The sequence below is a fragment of the Lytechinus variegatus genome, chromosome 9 (genome assembly GCF_018143015.1).
Source record: "Lytechinus variegatus isolate NC3 chromosome 9, Lvar_3.0, whole genome shotgun sequence".
In the NCBI taxonomy this organism is placed as follows: Eukaryota; Metazoa; Echinodermata; class Echinoidea; order Temnopleuroida; family Toxopneustidae; genus Lytechinus; species Lytechinus variegatus.
In genome coordinates, this window is record NC_054748.1 from 25539023 (window position 1) to 25557248 (window position 18226).

Consider the following 18226-nt stretch of genomic DNA (forward strand, 5'->3'; position numbering starts at 1 on the left):
TAACAATGACTGGTCAGATCCACAATTCCCTCTTGGATCTGCTATGGATGATAGAAATGACAGGTTATTCTCATGACAATGTGACTATCACATATGGGTTAAAGGCCTTGAATTTCATATGGTATAGTCAAGGCTCCACATTAACTTTTTTTGGTGGTGGCCCGTTCGGGCCACCAAAACCTTCAAATAATTTTTTTTGGTGGCCCATTAGTAAAGTTTGGTGGCCCGAAAAATATAAAGAAAAACATTAATTAAAAATGAATAAAAGTGAAATATTTTGCAGTCACTACCACGTACCACTATTCTTTGTACATCTTGTACGTAAATGAGTGCTTGCTGTTATTTTGCTTTGCTTATTTTGTGGTAATATATAAATTGTTCTATCATTGTAAATATGAAAAATGATTGAAAGAGAATAAAAGAATTGTATTGTTCCCAGGTTGTGTGGACTTTTAATCTCCGTATAGACACACACTCATAATGGTAAAGTAAATAAATACATGTAGTGCATGTAGCAAACTCAAATAGATTTACAAAGTTTACAAACAATAATTTTTCCTTTCCTCCTTTTTGATTATAAAACCTAGATTATGCAGGCCCCAAATCCAGTTTATTTTCTCTTTTCCAGCATATTATAGCAGGAGAAAATCAGAGAAAAATATGCTGCAGAATTAGAACAATGTGTAAAAGGGGGAAATAAACAAAAATAATTTTAGAATAGTATATTGAAAAAAGAAAACAAAAATTGTAAAAACGAATAAGTGAAATAAAACAAAAGAAAAAAACAAAGAACAGGAAAAAAAATTGAGAAAAAACAAAAGAAATTGTAAGAAAAATGAATAAGACAAAATTATCAAAAAATGGGGAAAATCATTATTATCATTATTCAGTAGAAACATGTTCTTTAATCAGGCATATTCAATAGGAAGGGGTATATATATATATATATATGTATATAAAATCTGACTTTGACGTAGATTTTCAAAGTTCTGGGGAAGTTTTCTTAGCAGTAACATTTCGTATCGCAGCTCCCTGAGTCTGAATAGTCTGCTATCGCACAGCTAACTGCAGTGGTTTCATGCATGCAAAGCTCAGCCAGACAGCCGGCGTGACCGGCTGAATAATAGTTACTGTATGCCAGCGGTAGGCCTACATACTGTCATGACTATGCAATCTTTGTGTGTGTGTATTTGTGTGTAGATTAACAAAAAAGGCGCATGACGAATTGGATTGAAATTTGAACTGTAGAAAGTTGATAAGTGCATGCAAAATCGGGAGAAAAATTGCGCTACTTTGAAAATTATTGGTTGCCCGATTTGGGCCACCAAAACTTAACATTTTTTCAATAATGGTTGCCCGAGATGAATTTTTGGTGGCCCCGGGCCACCGCTAATGTCGTGCCTTGCTATAGTATTGGTGCATCAACAGAGAATTGTATAGTCAAACTTATAGTAGAAAGCAATAGCCAAAACAAATGAAGTGGGCACTGGGCAACCAGTGTTGTAATAAACATTTTAAACTGGAAAGAGAGATTGAGTGACATTTGTTGCCAGCTACAGGTAGGAGATTCGACAATTGATTTTATAATGGCTCTTATGTTTGACATACTGCATGCATTACTGAAATTTCCAAATTTCATAATGAAGAACTGAAAGGCTCTCTTTGCACCATCAAGAAGTGGTGAGGAAGTTCCATATTTTCTCAAAAAGCCATAGGCCAAGTAACTTTGGCAGATCAAATGATGAACAAATGGAAGCAATATAATGGAGAGGTCTGTGAGCTTCCTAAGAAAAAAAAAGAAATGTAAAAGAAATCCTTATAAGCCAAAGGCATGCTTGCAGAAAATCTCACCAACATCAAACAATGTTTTGTTTTATACAGGTGTCTGTTATTTCAATTTAGAATGATCAAGCTTAACCACTAGGCAATAACTCATGAGCTCAACAACATGCCCGGGCAAAGGCCAAGTGATAGATCTCAGCTATTTCAGAGGATAATGGAGGGCATTACTAACTTAAGTATAAATGCAATGTCCAATCGGCAACCGGGCTCGGCCTCGCCCTCAGATTCAGGTAAAAGTAAACTAACTTTAGATCTGCACTGACAAAACGGCGTCGGCCAGTACCAGCAGCATCAGAGCTCCCACCAACAGCAGAAGCTGGTCTGCTCTGGGAGTTCCGGCATTTAGTAATATCAGAGGGAGAGGTCAAAATTCAAGTGGCAGAGGTCGAGGAGGGGGCCATTGAGATTGATTGGCACTGTCGACAACAAGGTCATCATCTGCTTCGCCTTCGGGCTGTGGCTCGGCCGGCAGGCAAAAAAGACGTTACTTGTTGACTAACATTCGGTCACGATCTAACATTAGGTCTCAGTGATCGACACAACAAATCTGCAAGAAGCAACAGACTTTATCATTTCTCATAGCCTGTTGATGGACAGAGGTAACAGTCGGATACACGAGAAGGCTGTGTTCGGTCACTTTGTCAAGTTTGTGAGGGATGTTGAAGGTAAATAGCAGTTTTGCTGATTTGTGAAGTGACAAGTACATACACATGGGAGATATCTTGTGATGTTAAGGTGGTGTTTGAGGATGGGGGAGGGGATGATTCACTGACCACAAGAAAGCAACGCTTGGACTTGCACCCGACCTGATGATGCCAGGTAATTATGCTCGTCATCTTTTTGATCCTGACAACATGTCGTCGGTTCTTAGCATCATCCCTGATGAAGAGAGGAGGAATCATCTTCGTGATGTGGTGGATCTTTTCACGAAGCTCCGTACAGTATACAGAGCCCATCATCCAAGGCCAGCTGATGTCGCGGGGTACAAAGCCAACGCCATCGAGATGGCATATCTCCTGCAAGGTAATTTCACATATGCATCCTGGCCAAATTATCTTCATTACGTTATTGAACATGTGCAGGAGGAGTTGAAAGACCGTCTTGGCCCTGGGAAAACTGGTGCCTCAAGTGGAGAAGGAAACGAGGCAGCAAAGAATAAGAGACTCCAGACACAACTTTTCGAGGAAGAATATTCTTGCTCCTCTCAAAGATATTATTGGGTTCACTGGCTCTACGCAACCCCAAATACGGAAAATCTGTACTTCTTGGCACATGTGGTTGGCATTGTATTGTCACATAAAATGTGAATAACATTCAAGTTATCTGTGGGTAAAATAATTAAAAAATCATCTTGGCTTTCATATTTTTACCAAGTTGAGCATTTTGATTATTTTAAAGTCAACATCCAACTTTCAGAATAGTATGATGGACTCCAAGAGGATTGCAATTAAATTGGCACCTTTTTCAAAGAGACGATTTTCCATCCACGAGGACCTCATGAAGGAGAAGCATGGTTGAAGCCATACCAGTTTCAGGCTGTCCAGGGCATAGCAGATGAGGACAAAGTCTTTAAGTGTCTGCAGCTTTTCCAGAAAGACGGGCATGGTGAATTCTTGGTACAATGCTCAGAAATCAAGGGCACAATAAATACCACTCAAGTGAGTGATTTTTTTTTCATTTGATTCATTTTGCTAAAGTACTTGGACCTTTTGTATAGATTAGTTAACTACGAAGCCATGCAGTATGGAGCACCATCATTTGGAGCAAAGTTAAATTCTTTGTAATAGATGAACTCTTGTTACTCCAAGTTTCAAGCACTAGCCTATAATCGTCTTTTGAAAGTAAGATTACATTCTGTGTGTTTTATATTTAGGGGAAAAAATGAGGTGTACATGTAGAATGAAGTCCCAATTTATCCTTTAATCATGAATAATAACAGAAACCTGATTTTTTTTTGTCTGCCTTATTATTTCATTTCAACAGACAAAATGAATGTGGTATTCTGGAGAAAGGTGGAGTAACTACATTGTAAACCCCTTCAAACACAAAGAGAGAACAAAAGAACAAGGCAAGGCATGGAGAAAGGGATTATGAACCTTAAAAAGCACAAGTTATAGATGTTGCATGGTTGCCATCTGTTATCTCATGCTGTTGTTTCAACATACGGAACTACATGTAACTATAGAGAAAAAAAAACATTTTTATTTAATAACGGACTTCAACGCTATAACACTGACTGGTCAGATGTACGATTCACTCGTGTATCTACTAAGGATGAGAGGAATGACACGGTACTCCCATGGCAGTGTGGCTATGGGTCAGAGGCCTTGAATTTCTTGGTGCATCAATAGAGAATCAATTTTCAGGGATCGATCAAACCCCCTTGATATCTACAATGACGACGAAATGTTTAAGAAGTATTGTTTCAGAAGGGATGGAATTCTCGCGATTATAGCAAGATTGGAAGATGCCATTCGTTCAAACTCTAATCGGAACAAGACGATACCACCTGCCCTGCAGGTATTTATTGCCTTGCGATTTTTTGCCACCGGGTCGGTGCTCGATAGCAGTGCCACAATACATGGGGTCAGCAGATCGACGGCCGTGTGATCCATCGTGTGGCGGGGGCTCTCTGCAACATTAAGCATGAGGTAAGACTCGAAGTCATCGTTGCTCTTTTGTTATGGGTCGGTTGAAACTGTCGCACGGTCGGCTGGAAGCTTCTCAGCGGCGCTCGCTTCTACCTTTGCCGGAGGATGAGCGGTAATTTGCGCAGTCTTTCCCGTTCACTTTAATTGACCGAGTAACGATAACCGTGGCTCTCAGCCGAAATATCGCACTGAATTAGGTAATTAAAGACTAAAAAGTCAGTAAGAAAGACAGATGCAACTCAAGACAGTCGCAACGCCGCTCATTCGAGCTCCATCCCACACACATCAACACTACTGCTGTGTACTACCCCGAAGCTCCCGGATAGCGACCACTTGCTATGAGGTCTTTCTATGAAAACACAGTACAATTTCCAAACAAGAAAGACATATCAAGTAAGAAATAATGGAGGTTCTTCTAATGCAGGGATCAAGAGACATGAGATTGAGACAACCGGGCCTACCACCAGATCTGCTAATGATATGGGAGACATTTCAAACATCATTTGAAAAGCTAGTGCTAGACTGCTATCCAATACAGCCTTTCCAGCTGGCTTTGCCATCATCAAATGCGAGGTACAGTTTGGGGATGGGAGTAAAGCCATCGTATATGAACTGAACTCCTTCATAATCACTTGACCCATTTTTGAGGCGATTGCAGAAGAAAATCATGTAGCATGTGGTATGGCAATGCTCGACTCAATAGAACATAACCAATAGGTAATGCAGGAGGCAGAAAAGTGAGTGCACGCAAACGGATGATGAAGGAGACATAGAGTGTGTAACTTATGCTTCCATTGCAGGGACAGATTCAGCGTTTTCAAATGTAGATTCAAAACGCCGATCGTAAACGTAATTCTGGGAGTGCTGGGAGTTACAATTAATCGCTTAAGTCGATACCTCTCGAACTTTGTCTTAACTACTGGAGTGGAGCTGGAAGTAGGGCTGTGCGGTATTGAAAGAGTTAGTGCTAGGTTTTCACAAGCTTCCATTGTCTGGAGATTTTGGTCATTTATAAAAAGGTAGTTTAAGTCTATTTCACTCCTGGGTGACAGTCAATCAGGGATACTGCGTGTAGGTGTTAGTCGCCTGGGAGTGAAACGGTTAAACTGGAGAGAATTTTGCCAGTCCCTCTCTTCTCGCGAGAGGGCACTTTACCTTAAAGCTGCATTGCGGGTTTTCACCTAGCTTAAAGTGACATTTGGTCACACAGCCCCCTCCCCAGCTCGATACTCCTGGATCGAGGAAATTACTTTGGTCTGGCAAAATATTTTCCATAACATTACATCTGACCTTTTAATTATACGACTATAAGGTTACAACGGGTGCATGTACGCTAAGATAAAATATTGGTACAACATGTATTCTAAACTACGACCAACTAATCAATTCACGACCAAAAAAAACTTGCTACGAGAAATTAAATGACTACTCACTATAAAACGATGTCTATCCTAATATGTGTATTATACAATAATATGGTCGGCTTCTTTCTCATAAAATTCAAGACTAAAAACGCACAAACTAAAAAAAACATTGTAGTTTGATCGATACCCTGTACTTCTAAATATAATATCCGTACTACATTTCAATGATACAACTCACTACTACATACAGAGACTCGCCCTATTAAGGGCAGGAAATCAGACCACTAGGTAGAATGCAGTAGAAAGAATAGACCGGTAGGAAAGACATGAGAAAGGACGGAAGAATAGGCTGCTTCAAGATAGACTGAGGAGAAATTAAAGAATGATAGGAAAGATTATTTGAAACGAATAGGGTACGGGAAATGATGGCGAGGCAGACACAGCAGCTCGACCTGAGGACAAAGGACCGACGCCACTGCCACAGCGTAGAGGAGCTTGATCAAAATATGAGCTTAGGAGAGATGTTAGGCGGCCAAGCTACTCATTCTATGCCTAGCACCTAATCCAAGGACACAAGACAGAAAATTTACTTCGAGTTCTACCCTGAACTGTGATCACGTCACAAAATTAGTGCACTTGAGAGTCTGTACCCGGTGACGGGGATACAGTGTGGTTTTGTGTGAAAACAGTCCTTGGCGAAACTCACCCAAATCATACGATGCCAACTATAAGATTGGCCATAACGGGAATATAAATACTGGATAAATTGGAAATTCTTGAAAAAAAGGGGAAGAGAATGAATGGAAAGAAACGCAGAACAAAATCTGCGGGCGAGGGACATTATATTTGATAATGAAGTGGGGATACATTAGCGACCCCTGCCCTAATCCCAGCTTCTCATGATGAGCCTTTTAAAAAAGGGGGAAGACATTCCCAAGCTCCATGAGTTCCCCCCCCCCAAAAAAAAAGGTATCAATAACAAGATTGAAGAAGTTTACGGGATGGTTAAGATGCCAAAAGATATATATATATTTCTTTCACTTTCAATTGTCGTTTCATTGTAAAGAGGTAGTCCTCTTATATATAAAATTGCTTAAATACAGTATTGACAGATATTTAAAACATACCGAAAGAATAGTACACTATAGTCAACAAGTTAAGACGAAGATGACTTATATGTGTAAATATTTCGTTCCAGAACCGAAGGAATGGCACTGATAACGGACTCAGACATACTTTTGGCTACGTCAGGATTGATTATGGCGCTACTGTGTGTTGTGGGAGTGGGACTGGCGCTACTACAGTTTTACATGGGGAGGCTTTTTCTCAAAATGTTGGAAGACATATGGGGAGGTCTTGGAATCCTGGCACAGAACTTGTATCAAATGGGAGTCCGGGCAGCGATAGCCGGAAGCAGACCACCCCTGTCATTAAGCTCCGAAGATTCAGCCCCTGTCACTCCACCAAACACCCCTGCACTCGGACCAATAGCGGAGGAGCCGGCAGAAGAGTCCCCTCCTTCGTCAGCCAGTGGATAGACCCCTATGCATAGCCTGAAAGGACCCAGGTACTATGTGCCGCGCCCAGGAGTCAACCCTGCAACCATGGAAACGGCGGTCTAATAGAAGGATTAGAGAACAGTTATGTACACAACCGCATTCGACGGGAACAGCTACCCATGACTAACTGTTAGATGCAAATTGTTTCCGGAGGATCATGACGCTACCCAAGGACCCCAATAAACAACACTTGAGCAAACATAGTCCCTCTGGCGCAGTGTGGTGAGGAAAATCACTCCAAATAACTAGTGTCTCCAAGCGAGGGACACGATGGACTCCCTAACAGGCACACTATTGTAAAGAGACTGAAAAAAAAGAAGGGACGGCGTTCATTAACTTTGTTTCCGAGTACCCCTGTTTGAAAGAAAAGATAAATAATTGATCCTCACAAAGAACCCCTGTGAAGGCAATGAAACCGCATCATTATTGTTCTGATGTCTCCTTGCAGGGGAAAGTCAGACATTTCATCCTTTCGAGACCTACACAGCACTTGAGTCACAACCAAGATGTCGTCAGCATCAAGCGAAGCCACTTTCAAATGCGGAACATGTGGGAGGGTATTTGTTTCCAAAGACACACTCACGCGGCATGTGAATGACAGACATATAATTCACAGCTTTGAATTTAAATGCTTACGATGCAAGGGGGTGTATGGACGCCGCAGCGAGTTGGAAGCCCACTACGGTCTCAGGCATCCGGAACACGCAACTGAAACGGAGATTATTGCGGGCACGCCCGTGGAGCGACCCCTGGCCACAAAGGAAGCTACAACAAGGGACCAGGGCAACAGAAAGAGGCCTCTACAAGCGGAGAATCAAGAACGGCAAAAAAACCTCAGAGGGCTGAAACTCCAACAAGGGATGAACGCCACCAGCACGCACCGGCAGAGAAAAAGAGGGAGAAACCCAGGGAAATGAAAACCAAGACAGCCAAGAAGCTTTCTGCCCCATCCACGGGCGGGGCAACCACCATGCCCCGTCAAAGTGAGGAAGGTAGCAGCTTCTCTGGGCCAGACACCAGCCGGGACCAGGCCCCAACATCACAGAAAGGGCAGAGAGCCTGGGCCTCCTCAAAGAGCTGGGACTTGTGGTAAGCAGTGATGAAGAACACATCCCATCCGTCGAAACTGGAACCAACGTCTCACAGAAGCCAATGGAGAGATTGCTGTCGACTTCGGCTGAGGAACAATTGGGACCAATATCCCTCCATGCGATAATCAGCCGACACTGTGTGACTATCGAGGAAAGGACCTGGAAAGAGACTTTCACAAAGAAAGGCAAACTCAAGAAAAGGCTCACATTTCGCCGAAGTTACCGGTTGAAAAATGGAGAAGGCGACCTATTTGGCAAGGGGACATGTGAGAACCCATTAGAACTGTAAATAGAACTCAATTCGAATAATGCAGGGTCACAGATAGACCTCACCTTGCACCGTTATCAATGATTTTATAATGTGGGTATGCCCCTCGGGAAATTACAATGCGTATTGTGTACATGCTGTTATCGCTTATTTTACTCGCCTATCCACCTTCCGGTATCACACCGACCATGCGTATACTACCCTACCTGGTCTTCTTCTGTCAACTGGTAGGAACATGCTTTTCACAAATTGCCTTATTAAAACTAGTCTATATTATTTTTTTTGGTTTATATAAATTAGTCTACTAGAAACGGACTATACTTCCCCTTCCTCATCCCACTGCCCTTTTTTTCTTATTCTCCCGATGACAAAGAATTGTGTGGGGAAATAAGTAGTAGTACCACTGTTGCACGTAGAATAGAAGTGAGTGTGTTTGCAGTGAATAACGTAGTGAAGCCCTTGAATATTTTGTTTTAGTAATTTCGATGTGGTCGGCTTATATAGTTTGTTAGGAGTAGAAATAGAGGAAGAGCGGGTAGTATAATCAGTAAACCTGGGTAGATAAAGCTATTTTAGTCATGATGTAGCTAATTACGTGAAGTATGTGTTTTTTTATATGTGTATATATCCCGATGTATGTACTCTACTCGTCTACTTATTCTCCTTTCCCTTCTACCCTTGTCACTCCTTATCGGCAATTCGTTCTATCACGCGTTCTATGCGTACCATCCTTCCACTTTTCGCTGCAATCTTACTGGCAGTAACTGGCTGCTGGACCCTCCCATTATTAGTGCAATAATCAATAATTAATTCCCCATCATAAAAGCATGTAAATATTATGTAAATAAATATCTATGTCTGTACATATTGTATTTGTAAATATTACATGTACATATGTGTATATGGCATATATCAGCTTCCTAGAGTATTTATTATGTCGTAGATGGATATAGAGGTGTCTGATCCATGCGTTACTACATGTATGTACAGTGAGTACATGTATATGCTTTTTATTTTCTTTGTTTTCTCAGAATGGTAATTTTGTGTGTTTGTGTGACACTGTGGCCAAAGATTGAGAATAAGGGAATGGTGCAAAGTGCTCAAATTTGGTGTGTGTTGTCAGTGATGTATGTGCTAAGAGTTAATTAAAGAGTCTTTGGAAATATCTTTTTGTTTTTTTAATTATTTATGCATGAATACATAATTAGCCTGCCTTATATGTGATCGGCTATACATGTATAAAGATTAAATAAAAATAAAAGAAAAAATCATAAAAAATGAAATATTTTTTCTTCAAAAGCTCTCATTGATAGATATATATCTATGTATGGAACAAACATGCAAAATATCAAAGGAATCTGATGAGTAATTACCCCCTAAATCTTGTCCATTTCCTTTTTCTTATGTTTTTCTTTATATGCAAATTAGGGATTAGTTGTGGAAAAAAAAATTTGCATGAAATTATACCTTAAGGTCTAAGCTATGAATATATAAAAGTTTTACTGAGATAAATGGCATAAAAGAATGAAAATATGAACTCAAGCATAAATATGTCATAAACTAAATCACCTTAATAAATTAAAACCGTTCCGTCCAAAAGAATTTGCAATACTTTAGTTAATGATATTGTTTGATAAAGTTTGATGAGATATAATGGGATGCAGTGAACATATTATACGCACAGAATGCCAGACAACATATTTCCTAGTTTTGAGAAAATGATCAAAAGTTTTTTTAATTGAAATTATTTTGTTTCAATGGTTTAGAGTGCTTTTTTTTATTATGCTTAAAGGCTTTCCAGTCTTTTTTTAGACTATTTAAGCCTTTTGCATTAATAATTCAATGTTTGATGTGGTATAGTAAATCACATTGAGCGTTACTTATACTGATCTATATGGATCAATATTAAACAGTGAATTCCATAAAAAATGTTTGACTTTTTAAAGAAAATTATAATGCACAAAATTTTGTTCATTTTGAAAAGATTTGCTGTTATATGGGGATAATATTTGCCTTGAAGTAGTTGTCAGGGGGCGATTGTCCTTTGGGTCATCGTTATAGAACCCCATGGACTTGTATCATTGGCCTTTTGACCTCTTGATGACATTGCAGGCCTCAAAATAATCGACGGCCATCGATGACCCCATTACTGGCCGTCATGCCCTTCTTCTTTTTGCTAAAAGTTACGGCCACTAAAAATGTGCCCTTTTTTATATGGCCGTGGTGCCCTTTTCTCATAAATGTGCCCTTTTTCTGATATATAATGTGCCCCTTTTGAAAGTCTGATTTACGAGTCTTTTCACGCCCTGAAAATTCAAAATTCTGTTACGCAACCGCTGCAGCAGAGCAGTAGGCCTCCAGTAAAATGAAATAGAGTGAGAATTTAACTTCAGGGGAAAACACGTTCGATATTGAAGTGGCTCTCTAGTACACAGCTTGGCCTAGTCATGAAAAGTACAAGATCGGACCTACGATTACAAATGGGGGGGAGTCAGCTGTGGTTTCAAAGTGTCATTTCTGAGAAGCGAATAAATAAAAGTTGCTAATATCATAAATGACAAGTACATGGGGTTTATCAGACTAGGAACGAAGGCGTAAGTTTGTGTGCTATTTTTCTACGAGGCAAAATTTTAGGCCTATGACTCATGGACTTATGAAGTTCAAACACGTCAAGTGCGATCATAAACTGCAAAAAAGTCATGAAGAATACTCGGAGCTTAACCCTAAATAGACTGGGCTATTTCGACACCTAAGAAGACTGGGGGGGCTGATTCAGCCCCCCCTTATGATCTCGGCCGTCGATCGCGCGATCGCGACAAAAATTGGCACACGTGTTACCCATGGCATTATCTACAAAACTATAACATCAAATTCTGCAAAAAATCTCATGTCTCATTAATTATGCTAATTTATGCGTAAAATCATAAGTTTGCTCTAATTAATAAAATAATGCCCCAGAAATGCTAATTTTTGTTTCACGTACTCTAGATAAGCATCTGATCAAATTGATTTAAAAAAAAATTCAAAATCGCATTTATTTTCTTATGTATTCTATTGTTTTCTAAATTTCTTATGTATTTCTGTTTTTCGACTTTTTGTTTTTTATTGTTTTTTCAATGGAAATTGTCGGGGACTTTATTTTGACCATAAAAAAGATAAAATTAATTGATTTTAAGCAGTAAAAGGAAAAATAATGATACATTTATGAAATTTGGCTAAGTACACTATTTGCATTGGATTTGTACACAAATTCACGTTTTTGAGTAATTTTGGGTCTGCATGCACTTACGAAATGTTGCGTAATTTCGAAACCGCGTACCCGGGGGTCACGATTTTGGTCTCAAAAGTTGCGCGAGACTTGAAAGTAAAAAGTCAGTGAGCGACGCGGTCAAAAAATTTTGCGCGGCGGATTTATTGTGAAAAATGTCGAGGGGGGGCTGAGCCCCCCCCCCAGTCTTTTTAGGGTTAAAATGGGCAATTCATTATTTTAGGCCTTCCGTGTGCCCACCCACCAAGAAAACTTCATCTATCCGAATTCCACTCCCCCCTCTCCCTCCACCCTGTCATTGAAAATTCCTCTTGGTTTACGTAAGTGATATATGGGTCATGTACAGCGCAGGTCAACCACGCAATATAAAAAAATAAAATAAAAAAAAACGATCGTTTGCAAAATGATATGGATGGAAAGTTACATAAGTCCTCAATTCTTGCCGTTGAGAAAAAGAAGAGACAGACAGCGAGATGGTCAACTACGTCAGGCATCTTCAAAATGCAGAAAAATGGAAGACTTCTTTGCAGGGTAGGTTTAAAACGCTTAATATTTTGATGGATATTTTTTTGTTCAAATCAAACAAATCGAGCACAGTCAGTGCAGCTCGAGCCACTTGTAAATCTGTGTACAAATCCGACTGCACGGCCCGGCCCCGCGATGATCTAGATTAGATCTGAAAGTGCCGAGTCTGCGAGCTGTATTGCCCAGACGTATATGTCCGGACAATTAAGTTGAGTATGGACCATGGTCGATTCCGAATAGATGGATATTTGTAACTAACATTAGATGAAAAGCTAAGGAATATTCATATTTTAACATGCACAATTAAATGATATTAAACAAATATATGAAATAGAAATGTGACTGAATGAGCACAATTCATAGAGAAATCTACTTGAACATCTTCAACAAAGCATAGCTTTTCTTGTGTGACTGATTTAGATGATTAAATCTGAATTACAATTGTGAATCTAAACACAAAGCAAATCATTTCAGTTACTATAATTATAATACATTACAAGGTCTGATACAAGAAACTTCCATTACTGTCTATATAACTTTCCATTACGCAGGCCCTTGGGAGTTTTAATAAATAATTTATTAAACTTTAAAGGAGCTTTCGATCTGTTTGAATCATAATTACATGTATTCAAATTAAGGTACCATTTTTATTTTTCCTCCACTTCACTTAAGTCTCAACCTGAAATTGTTGGTCCTTCACAAATCCCAGTATCCTTCCAGAAAAAGAGAAAGACTCGGGTGTCTACCCTCAAGAGCTGGGGATTCGATTGGCTGAATTACAAGTCTCAATCAGGATTTGTGACAAAAGTGTGGTGTAGTCTTTGTCAAAACTATAGAAGCTGGTCTGCGCCGGGAGTTCCGGCATTTATTTTGGCTCTCTAGTATGGTCAGAGGGAGAGGTCAAAGGCAGCCGAGGCAGAGGTCGAATGGGGGCCAAGGAGGTTGATTGGCACTATCAAGTATCAACGGTGTTGTCATCTGCTTTGCTTTTGGGCTCTGGCTCGGCCGGCAGGCAAACAAGAATTAGATCTAAGTTCTAATCCAATATCTACACTCTTTTGTCAAACATGCAAAGCTGGTACTTTTCTACTACTTTGCAGTAGTTATAAATCTCCCTCCTACCAAATAGCAAGACTGCACAATTTATTCCAAATGCAGGTCCAGACAGGAAAAAAAAGACCATGAAGTTTTTGTGATAGCTGTGGAATGAGATGGAAATTAAGCAACTTGGATTGTGTAACAGTTAGCAATAGAGAGGTTGCAGATGTAAGCAACATGGACATAGCAACATTTAACAAAGACCACATGTGGTGTGGCTCTGCTCAACTAAATAGAACACAGCCGAAAGGAAATGCAGGAGGCACAAAAGCGAGTGCAAGCAAATGGCTGGTGGAGGAGACATCGCTTGATCTTCTTCAACTCGATGACCGACAAGAAACTTGACAGGTCTTCAGGGAAGTGGATCGAAGTTCCTCTGCACGTTTTGCCATGCTACAGGAGAGTCTGCACGTTCTGACGTTGGTACATTCAAGATTACCCGCACTTTAGAAGAAAAAATAGAGAACGCAAACTAAGTGCAACGCAATCCAGATGACCTCAGCCAAAATGACTCGGCTAGTGGCAACAGGGGTGGAGGAGTACACTTCAATCTGATCCCTGCTACAAATTAATAGATGCCGCTCATGCTGGTATCAATTTCGGATCTCTTTATACAAAATTGATCATTTGTGAAGTGACAAGTACATACACATGGGAGATATCTTGTGATGTTAAGGTGGTGTTTGAGGATGGGGGGACGATTCACTGACCACAAGAAAGCAACGCTTGGACTTGCACCTGACCTGATGATGCCAGGTAATTATGCTCGTCATCTTTTTGATCCTGACAACATGTCGTCGGTTCTTAGCATCATCCCTGATGAAGAAAGGAGGAATCATCTTCGTGATGTGGTGGATCTTTTCACGAAGCTCCGTACAGTATACAGGACCCATCATCCAAGGCCAGCTGATGTCGCGGAGTACAAAGCCAACGCCTGCAAGGTAATTTCACATATGCATCCTGGCCAAATTATCTTCATAACGTTATTGAACATGTGCAGGAAGAGTTGAAAGACCGTCGTGGCCCTGGGAAAACTGGTGCCTCAAGTGGAGAAGGAAACGAGGCAGCAAATAAACTCTTCAGAGAATGGAGAAGCAACTTTTCGAGGAAGAATATTCTTGCTTCACTCCGAGATATTATTGGGTTCACTGGCTTTACGCAACCCCAAATACAGAAAATCTGCACTTCTTGGCACATACATGTATGTGGTTGGCATTCTATTGTCACATGAAATGTGAATATAACATTAACATATTATTTTACAAAAAAGAATGTTTGTATTGGGACCTGCATCCATGAAAAGATCACATTATGCTCAGTTGCACCCTGGTGCCCCCTTTTTCTAGTCTTTGAATCTCTCAAAACAAAAGAGTTATTCTCTGATCCCTGGGAGGATAGATTGAGCTACTTTTATGACTTGGCCGGGAGTGTGCTGTTATCAATCAACCATGCCATATAAAAATAATTTTCAGCAACAGAGTAGGCCCGTTTCTTAACCTTACCTTTTCAATTGTAAGAAAAAAGCCCCTCCCCTCTCCCTCCATCCCCTCGGAGTTTGGAACGCTCCCATCATCACATCAAAAGTGAAAGCACGTGCAGCTTCCTTGTAATTCAAGTTTTTTGAGTAAGATGTGGAGGTATTTTCCATCTGTTTCCAATCCAAAAGATGGGGATGGAAGGGAAAAATGGAAAATTGAGGCTGCCAGGGAGTACGAAGACAAGAAAAGAAATAGAACTTACAGGAAAGAATGGGAGAGGGACTTTCCCTGGCTGGCCTACGACAAAGATCAGGGGGCGATGTACTGTGTAACGTGTCGTTTCATGGACGTCGCAGAAAGGAGAGCGGTAAGGGGAAATATGTTTTCTTTCATGGGTGCACCACCTTCAAGCTTTACTCAATAAAGAAGCATGATGAGAGTGAAAATCATCACCAGGCATGTCAAATAAAGGCTGCGAGAAAAGCTCTGCCCAGGACATCAAAGGCAGAAAAGATGGTACAAAAAATGAACGAGAAAGTTGTTCAGCGGCTTGCTATCCTGTTCAGAAGTGCTCACGCACTCGCTAAGCATGCCCGGCCATTCACAGACTTTGTTTGGATGTCTTCTCTGGATGAAGCTAAAGGACTGGATGTTGACATGTATGTACTTGCAAGTTCGATTTCTATAGTTATACTCTTAGTGTGAATGGAGTTTAATGGCTATCCCAAGAGCCTTTTACATGTCATTGTGTATTAGTATGCATGTATCTTAGCAGAATAATATCAGAGCCACCTGAAATTCCATTCGTCCACCTGAACCTTCTAGTCAAGTGGCCCGGCTGGCTACCTAAAAAAAAGTTAAAGGCAAGCCCTGTGAACTGAACTCCATCACAATCACTCGACCCATTTTTGAGGCAATTGCAGATGAAAATCATGTAGCATATGGTGTGGCAATGCTCAACTCAATAGAACACAGCCAATAGGTAATGCAGGAGGCAGAAAGGCAAGTGCACGCAAATGGCTGATGAAGAAAACATTGTTTGATCTTCAACTCAATGCCATCTTATTGTCACATAAAATGTGAATAAAACATTGAATTTATCTGTGTCAATGACTGTGTAAAATAATAAAAATCATCTTGGCTTTCATATTTTGATGGTATTTTACCCAGTTGTGCATTTTGATTATTTCAAAGTCAACATCCAACTTTAAGTATGATGTATTCCTAGGGGATTGCAATTAAATTGGCATCTTTTTCAAAGAGACGTTTGACCTTCCACGAGGACCTCATGAAGGAGAAGCATTGGTAGAAGCCATACAAGTTTCGGGCTCTCCCGGGCATAGCCGATGGGGACAAGGTCTTCAAGTGTCTGCAGCTTTTCCAGAAAGACGGGCGTGGTGAATTCTGAACAGAAACAGTGAAGGAAAAAAAAGAGAGAGAGGAAGATGGCCAGAGAATAAACAACAGAGGTGAAGAGGGAGAGAGGAAGAGAAGAAAAAAGAATGAGGACATGAGGAAGTCAGTTCCACAGGAGTTTGTGAATTACATCCGAGAGGCAGAGGAAACTATGGCAGGAGATTATACAAGTTTAGAAGAGCTACAGACGAGTCCTGTCGTTCTGACTGTAATCGAAGCGGTGAGGAATTGTTTTTAAAGATCTTGTCCAATAAACACGCAAATTCAGAAGAAGTGTAAAGTGCTTCCTGGCTCAAAGTACGATACAAGAATCGTCCTGGCCATACAAAAACATTGTAGAACACCCCCTCCCCCCCAAAAAAAAACACCCTAACATTGGATAGGAATTCAGTACTGAACACTTTTTAAGGAATTAAATGATTTGCAAAAACTTGATAATTTCAATGACAGTTATGGTGTCTATTCAGTTTTGATTGCAAAATGCACATAAAAACAATTCTTTTGCAGCCAACCACATACCATAACCCCTCTCCCCTCCTGAACCATGAAATATTGTATTATCTTAATTTTTCACATATTTTTCTCTTATTTTCCTATCATAGATATCCACAAAGAGATTGAAACAAGATAAAAGGAGCAACTGGTCAACTGGCTGCATTGACTGACAACGTAGCAACCGCTGCTGATTGGATAACAGACATGAAGAGAAGCGGTTTGGAAAGACAAATGGGGTGTAGACTAAGTCCCAATTTATCTTTTAATCATGAATAATATCAGAAACATGATTTTTTTGTATGCCCAATTGTTTCACTTCAATAAAGCAACATCATGGACAGACACGAATGTGGTAATGTGCAGAAAGGTGGAGTACCTAAACCCCTTCAAACATAAAGAGAGGACAAAAGAACAAGGCAAGGGAGGAGATTATAAACAACCTTAAAAAGCAAATAAAGTTATAAACGTTGCCTGGTTGCCATCAGTTACCTCATGCTGGTGTTTCAAATACACGAAACTACCTATAGATAGAGAAATAACATTTTTATCTACGGATTTCAACGCTATAACACTGACTGGTCAGATCAACGATTCCCTCATGTATCTGCCAAGGATGAGCGGAATGGCACAGTACTCCCATGACGCTGTGGCTATCACATATGGGTCAAAGGCTTTGAATTTCATATAGTATAGTATTGGTGCATCAATAGAGAAAAGAGAATCAATTGAGAATGATTGCTTCATACCTGCAAACAAAAAAAATGTGTCTTTCCAAGTACAGCTTCTCAGAAAAAAAAACATCTTGGCTTTCATATTTTGGTGGTATTTTTACCTAGCTGCCCAATTTGATTATTTCAAAGACAACGTCCAATTTTCAGAACAGTAGGATGGATTCCAAGAGGATTGCAATTAAATTGGCATCTTGTTTAAAGAGACGTTTTTCCATCCACGAGGACCTCATGAAGGAGAAGCATGGGTTGAAGCCATACAAGTTTCAGGCTCTCCCCGGCATAACCGATGAGGACAAAGTCTTTAAGTGTCTGCAGCTTTTCCAGAAAGACGGGCATGGTGAATTCTTGGTAAAATGCTCAGAAATCAAGGGCACAATAAATACCACTCCAGTGAGTGATTTTATTTTTCGTTTCATTCACTTCGCGTATATGGTTGGACC

At 40.2% G+C, this 18226-nt stretch overlaps 1 long non-coding RNA gene across 1 annotated transcript; it reads left to right on the plus strand.

The window, feature by feature from the left end:
• The first annotated feature begins 2857 nt into the window (after nt 1–2857).
• LOC121421544 lies at nt 2858–6812 on the plus strand. The gene is made up of 2 exons (XR_005970994.1): nt 2858–3116; nt 3378–6812. It is a non-coding gene; the product is annotated as an uncharacterized LOC121421544 (long non-coding RNA).
• The last annotated feature ends 11414 nt before the right edge of the window (nt 6813–18226 follow it).